This window comes from Zeus faber, assembly GCF_960531495.2.
Source record: "Zeus faber genome assembly, chromosome: 9".
NCBI classification, from domain to species: Eukaryota; Metazoa; Chordata; class Actinopteri; order Zeiformes; family Zeidae; genus Zeus; species Zeus faber.
This window is the reverse complement of record NC_137197.1, coordinates 26232303-26240410: the sequence shown is the minus strand read 5'-3', so window position 1 is coordinate 26240410 and position 8108 is coordinate 26232303.

The window sequence follows — 8108 nt, the reverse complement described above, 5'->3', positions numbered from 1 at the left end:
GTGTGGTTTTTCTCCCCCCTAAGACTGAAGACTGGATGATGGGTCAGTGTTGAGGGTTTCGGGGGGGGGGGTCTCGGAGGGCTGAATCCTAATAAAAGGCACAAGCAAACTAAACTGCCCTTGTCAATACACTGACTCCCTCGTCCCCAGTCGGACTCATTAATCACAGCCTTACTGGACCCCAGGCCAAAATAACAAAATAACTTGGATGTTGTCGGACGCCCCTTCATGAAAGTAACAGCTTGTACCAATGTTGTGATTCTCGATCCCACCTTGTGATCAATCACAGCTTCACAATGGACACCGGGTGGAATGACCCCATGGGTCAAAACTAGGGGCAGAAGCTGCGCTACAGTTCAATGCACACCCTGTGACCAGGACCTGAACAATATAGTATTTGAGAATATTTGGTGTTTGTCCCTTTACCTACCTGTGAGGCTGATCGGCATTGTACATGAATCCACTGGAAATAATGGGAGTGCGCTAATGTTCAGCTACTTCCGGTCAAATTGAATCGGTCTCTCATTAAGTCGTGCTCCAAACATTGGCATTGCCGGTTCAATCCACAGCTCCTCCTGGTAGCGTGCTGATGTGTCCTTGAGCAAGACACTTAACCCCCTAACTGCTCCCCGGGTGCCGCTATATGGCAGCCCACTGATCCTAGATACGTCAGTTATGGATGGGTAAAATGCAGAGAAATGCATTTTCGTTGCCTCAATACTTGTACTCTGTCCAATGACAATTAGTTGAATCCAATCAAAATGGATGAAACCTTAACCATGAGATGTCTGCGATGTCCCAGTTCTAGGGAGACCTCAACCATGTCAGTGGTTCCAGCGGTTGTCGTGTTCCAGACACTAAGTCAAGGAGAATAATACAAATAAAAATCTGAACAACAACAATAGGGGCTGGACCCCTAATGATAATTATTATAATAACTAAAGCTGGAGACAGAAATACACGAGGCCATTATAGCTGTGTCAGTTACTAATTACATTTTGAAATGTGTTCCATAATCATTCATAAAAGGAGACGTTAAACTACACGGATTCAGCCTGATTCTCATGTCATTTGTCGTACAGGACAATATTGCATTTGTCCTGCCATAATAGTCATCTTTATCTTGTGTAATGTGACATAATCATTGATCTATGTGACAAAATGTTAGATATTTGTAACTTAAAGCTATTACAAATGATCAAGGTTCTGTGAGACATTTTGTTTATGTTGCCAGTTATTACATAATGTCTTCACAATCAATCTTCAAATGTAAATGTTAGACATGTTAAACATGTTTAAGTCAAACTGTTTATTGTTTGTAAAATAGAGCACATTGGGAAATTAGGAGAAGAGATGACAAGATAATTGTTTTATTAAACAGTTGTCCGAAACATCTGGACAAAATAACTAAACAAAATATCACAGTATTCATAAAGATCACACGACAATTAACTAATCTGTATAATTAAAATGCCAATATGAAGTTATCTCAAAATGAAGAAAAAAATTGACATTTTCTACTGAGTTGTCAAAGTAAACCGTGTTTATAAACATTGTGTTATATGTTATATAATGACAGCGTGACTGTGGTGTGGGGATGGTGTGGTTTGAGCAGCCACACCTGTCCTGGGTCTAGGTCATTGGGGACCCAGGATCAGAGTGGCTGCATACCTGTTGCTCGTCGGTTGGTCTAACCAGCAACAGGTAAAACCCCCATCCCCACACACATTCAGGAGAGAGGAGCCCCATCATGACCTGTGTCCATCTACTCCGGGGCTTGTTCTATCAAGGCCCCTCTCCACAATAAACTTGTGTGTTTTCTGCAATGCCCGCCTTCTGTGTCTCCACTTGGATGGCGCGTGGTAGGAGAAACTGCCGCAGTGACATTTGTAATATGTATTACAAAAACAAAGTCATCTTAACAAAGGTAAATAAAGAAATGATTACATGACCATATAAACTTGTGTGTGTAACAATATATCTAAATCTATGTAATCACATAAACATGCACACACATAATGAAGAACACAACCTCATATATCCTCAATCACATATATTTATTGCAGCACAGTGTTCATTTCCAGACATTCCAAACCTTGGGAGTCTAGTCGCTGCTATCGTTGTTTTTGGCCTCCCTACGATGCAGCTGCAAGAGCAGGAACAACACTTTGTTGTCCTTTAGGCTTCACAGAGTTTACCTTATCTTCGTCACGTATAAATCGGTGACGCCAAACTGACTATATATTTTCTGACTCCACAAGCAAAAGTGTTGATCTCAGGGAGCTGCTCTTAAGCACATGTCTGATCCAACCCTCCTACAACCGGCCCTTGTACAAGATAATAAATTCACTTTGAGACCAAGAACTTTTTCCTCTCCATTGTTTATTAGAATACAGGGCATTCAGCAGAAAATTTTTTCGAACACATTTTACGTGTAATATATAAATCGATTAAAAGCTATAACTTCCTTATTGTCATTTTTGTCTATTTTTGGGGCATTTTCGAACCCAGAACAAAACACGAGTGTGAGGTGATCCATGTTGTTGAGTCTCAGTTCTCTAGAAATAATCAACTATTTTATCAATCGGTTGTGCTGGTGACATGATGACGTCTTTAAGGAAACAGCTGAATCCATGATCAAACATTCGGGCAGAAGTAACTGGATTCCCTTTCACGTTCACATTTCACGTCTTTCAGACCAATTTAGATCATGCACACTTTTTTGTCGTCCTTCTTGTTTCAAAAGACTTTGTTGAACCACTTCCCATCGTAAATCCGCCAAGAAAATTCACAAAACCATGTTGGGATGTGTGGTAGTCTAACCACAGCAAAGAGATCTTTTTGTACACTTTGCCAAAAGGGCAAGGTGCCTCCTATAGGTTTCTTGAATTGATATCCTACATTGAAATACATTTTTGTTTTACGAATAGAATCTTTATTTGTTAACATTTCACAAGTGATCCTATTTTTTTTGTCTTTGGCATAACCATTTCTCGAGGCAATTGACACATTGGACACAACTTGATTCATCTCAGATAAATATGAATCCCCACAAAATATTCTGTATAATATCATGCAATATAATAAAATATGAATCCATAATATCATTTTAAATTTTTTTGGCAAATCTACCATCAGCATTCAGCGTTTGTGCATTTCAATACCTACCTAATGTCAATCTTTGTTTTCGAGCATCATGAAAAGCACCAATTCCTTTAGGGAAAAGAACTGGGAAACATTTTGCTTCATTGGTTTCATCCGCCAATAATGGTGCAGGGTTGTTCGCTCCTGCAGGTGCTCCAGACAAAATGTCATCAAAGTGCTGCTCTGATACTTCCTGTACAATATCAACTACTGTATTTGGAAACATGTGTCCATAAACACTCCATGCTGTTGTTTATCAGTTAGTGTTTCTTCAACATTTTCATCTTCTGAATTTAAAGAGCATTTTCAATATTATCAATGCAAACATAGTCATTATTGTTGTTTGTGGTTTTTGGATCTTCCTCCATTTTGGAAAGAGCATTATTCCATTCATTGTTAAATTCTACATCCTTATAAAACTTGTTATGTATTCTCAAATACGCCAATGCTCTTTTTATTTTCATCTGTTTGAACATATTGATATTTATAATGGCCTCTATAAGTTAAATTCATCTTCACTTTGACACAAATCTTAGGGTCATTTTCATCAAGGTACACATACTGGTCCATACTGGTCCATGAACACTATTTTGTCCACCTTTTGGTAAAGTTAATATTTTCATGAATGGAAAGTTCCTCGAAATTAAGTGCTGTTCCACTGAGTTTAAGCCTTTTATTTTTGATGGAATACGATCTAAAGTCAAATTGTTTACAGTACTGTCCTCTGGAGCTTGACCTGAAATACATTTCCTGTGACAAGTGAAACAAATACATAGCTGACCAGGAGGTCCAGTTTTGAAAATACAATTGTCATTACAAAAATGTATGAAAAATATGTTTGTGTTATTCAATTAATATAGAGATTGAAGTAATTATTTTTCCTTTTTTAAGAGATTCTTCTTTTTTGACATTCAATGACATGATGTTGAAAAGGTTGTCGATGACAGATTGCACATACTTATTCTGGACCAGTACTTAGTTTTTGTCTAACTTGTTCTCTAGCAAATGTAATTATTGCCTTTTTTTTCTTTCCTTCTATGATTGTTTCTTTATTTCATTGCTTTATAATTTCTGCATAAACTTTCAATTTTTTTTTCATTATTTTTCTCCATACATTTTGACATTATTTTTATGTTATTCATTATTTTGATTGATACTAATTTAATTGATACTGTTTAAATGCTTTGTTCTTTTCGACAAGCCCAGTATTGTTCATTATTTACATATTTGTTCTTTGTATATTTTAGTAATTTTTTTGTAATTCTGTTCAGTATTATAGTTAATAACAGTGTAATGTATTTTATGTGTGTCATTTTCATTATTAGTTTTAGATGCTATATATTTTTTTTGTTTCATACTTTTTCTTTGTATTTCATCTCCATGGTATTTGGTATATTGATAAAGTCTATCTTTTTCTCTATAGTTCGTCTTTTTTCTATTTTTCAGAGGTTCAGGAATTTATATCACATAATGGTCTTTGTGCCTTTCAGATATACTAGATTTATTGCACATATGAGCACAATCTTTGGAATTTCGACATTTTGCACAGCTAACAAATTCATAATGACATTCATTGATATGCTTAAATCCTCGTAAATTCCTGTATCCATTTATAAATTGTGTCTTTAAAGTACAATATTTTAACCATTTGTAATGACTATATTTCAATTGATACACCGACATCTGCCACTGTATTTGCCTGTATTTCAACTTCACTAGCCCAAGTTCCAGCATATTTCATTCGTGATAATTGTATATAATTTTCAACAGAAATTTCACGCCCTAAATAATTATTTTAAACATTGGATTTACATTTTGAGTATTCTAAAACTTTCATTTGAGTGACAGATGTTACATTTTAAACAATGTTTCTTTTGTTGATATATTGTCAAAGGAAGGAATTTCATGAAAATGAAAATTCTACAATTCTGTAATTTGAATTAAAATTTGTTTCATCTTTAGTGCTGTCAGCAATTTTTGAAGTATTAACACATTTGTGCTGTTCAGCCATTTGTGTTACCACAATATGAATCTGTTAAATTATAATTTCTTTGTTGTGATTCTTTATTACATGTACTGTCTTTTGTTTCGGTATATCTAGTATTGTTATCTTTACTCTGTACTTCTTCATTGTCCAAAATAATATCAGAATAGCCAGTAATGACACTAAATGAGTGACTGCTTATATTGTTGCACATTTTTGGTACAGTTGTTGGCAAAAAACTAGACGTATCATGTTTCGCTTTCAGTTCTGTGGGGTGAAATCGATGTCTTTCGTAAATTTTGATTAAAGTTAAAAAATGAAAGTTTTTGCTACTGGATGATTCGTAGTTTTCACTTATTCCATCTTGTCATTGTGTATCAATAACATCTGTCCGTAGTCCAGTGATTTCAAATATTGGTCGGTATAACAAAAATAACTATAGACAGATTCAATGTGGTAGTAAGCTACAGAACTACTCGGTGAGTCATAATCATGCAGGCCAACTTTGTTGCTTGTGTGTGAATCAACATCTGGATACCACAATCCCTGCTTGATAATTGCACATGTATTACCAGAAATAGTTTATGAACATGCATCATTTTTATTTAACAGTGATTGCTGAATTCATTATCAACAGGCATAGCTTTATTGTACAATGGTGAGTAATAGTGATCTACAACCAGTAGACCGCTCAGCATACATTATTTGGAATGTTGAATTATACATAGTTTGTCTTCTTGACAATTCTGTTATTGCAATATAATCTCTTCCTCCAACATTATCTTTTATTCTGCCAGACTTTTTCATATCCCGATAGAGATTAGTTCCTTCACTCAAAACATCGTCTAGGTCATTTTGTTTTTAAGAACTGCTGTTAAACTGATAGCTGCACACTGCTTGTTCCTGGAATCTCCAAACTGTGAATCATCCTGATAAAATTAGCCTTTTAACACTGACACATAGGCAAATCAACACTTAGATTTAAAGGATTGTCATCTACATGAACTTTTTTCATAGATATCAACTCTTCAATCAGTTATTTTCTTTCACCAATTTTTTTCTGTTTCATAGATTTTTTCCCACAATATTTTTCTCGCGTTTTCTAGAACAGTGTGACTGAGCTCAAGGGCTGGATTTTTGGACAATTGCTTCTTTATTGTCCTAGATTTTCGGGTATTATTTGGCATCTGGAACAATAATTAAAGCAAACTTGTTATAATTTTACATAACAATAATAATAAATACATGTGATTAGACAATCATAATAAATAAATGTTTGTTTAAATTTGTACTTTATACTATTTTTTCTATTAACAACCTGCAACTTGAAAATTCAGTTAAATTGATTAATTGCCTATATTGTAATGCAGCCAACATTTATGGAACATTAACATTAATTTGGAATTTGACTTATAATGGAAGGACTCATCATTATTTAACAACTTCCTCTCTCCATTTTATTTGAAGTCTGCTACGTTTAGCTGTAGGAAGCTGTATGTACATGACGTTTCTTTAAAACAACCGTCTGTGTTTCCCTCTAAGCCAAACCTTGTCATTGCTAAAACTCACTGTACTTGTGCCGAAATACAGTAGATGTGGAGTGTCAGTGATGTAAGTTGACTTTTGTCTTTGTAAGGGTCATAATGAAGTATTTAGAGAGTTTTACGAAGGGAGTCAAACTTCCTTCATTTTAGTGGTGACTTATTTCTGTGGATTAAATTCCGATAGGTTACGCTTCCATGAAGTATGAAAAATGTTGGCGTATTTCTGTGAGAAATGACGATTTCACAGGTCATATTTTTCCAACGCGTTCCCAGTACTTGAACGCATCACTCATTTGCACAGTGGTCACGAGTTTCTGCGGATTGATGTTTTTTTTTCGTGTTTTTTCACGAATCCGGCAAAGTAAGAAGGACCAGAGAGATAAAATATCAGTCAAAGGGATCCACAGTCATCTACCAGGCAAGATGAAGCATAAACACACGGCTAGTCTGACCGCTACAGAGCGATGGAGTCTACTATGCACCGCGCACGGTGGGGAATAGACAGTCTTAACCATAATCTGTACACATATAGTACATAGTATGATGATGTCACAAAACACTGTGGTCTGGACCCCTTTTAATAATAATAATAATAATAATAATCATAATAATAATGATGATGATGATGATGATTATTATTGTTATTGTTATTATGATTATTTTTATTTTTATTATTATTATTATTGTTATTATTATTACTACTATTATTATTAGAATTATAATATTAATAACAATAACGATAATTATAACAATAATAATTTATCATAATTAGTAAACCGTAAATAATACAGTTTAGCCTGTATTCAAAAACTGCCTTACCCCCTTTCCACTTGGATCATATATTTAAAAAAAGAGTGAATGCTTGGACACAAATATAAATGAAAGTGCAATGGAAGTGAAAGAAATGGAAGTAGTATGAAACAGTCAGATGTTTATTGAGCTGTATCTGGAGCACAGTTTTCATCAGACAAGCAGCATTACACAGAGTTTCAGGCACTGGTGGGTATTCACATACATGAAACAAAATTAGTTGGTCATGTGTGTTGAGTATTTATGTGTCCGTGCATGTCTTTGCTTGCATGTGCTTGAGCATTAGCACATGAAGTGAGACGTGTGCGTGTGGGTGAGAGCACTAGAGTCCTGCCATTTTGTTGCAGAAAAAGTGCATCAATCAGGCATTGGCTTCATAAATCATAGTTTGCGCGTGCATGTGTGCGTGCATGAGTGTGTGTGTGTGTGTGTGTGTGTATGTGTGTGTGTGTGTGTGTGTGTGTGTGTGTGTGTGTGTGTGTGTGTGTGTGTGTGTGTGTGTGTGTGTGTGTATGTGTGTGTGTCTCTGTGTGAAAATGGTCGGGCAGGAGGAAAGGAGGGGTGGAATAATGCATGGAGAGACAGGATGGTGAGGTTAGTTTGAGGGAAGAGGGAGTGGAGAGCGT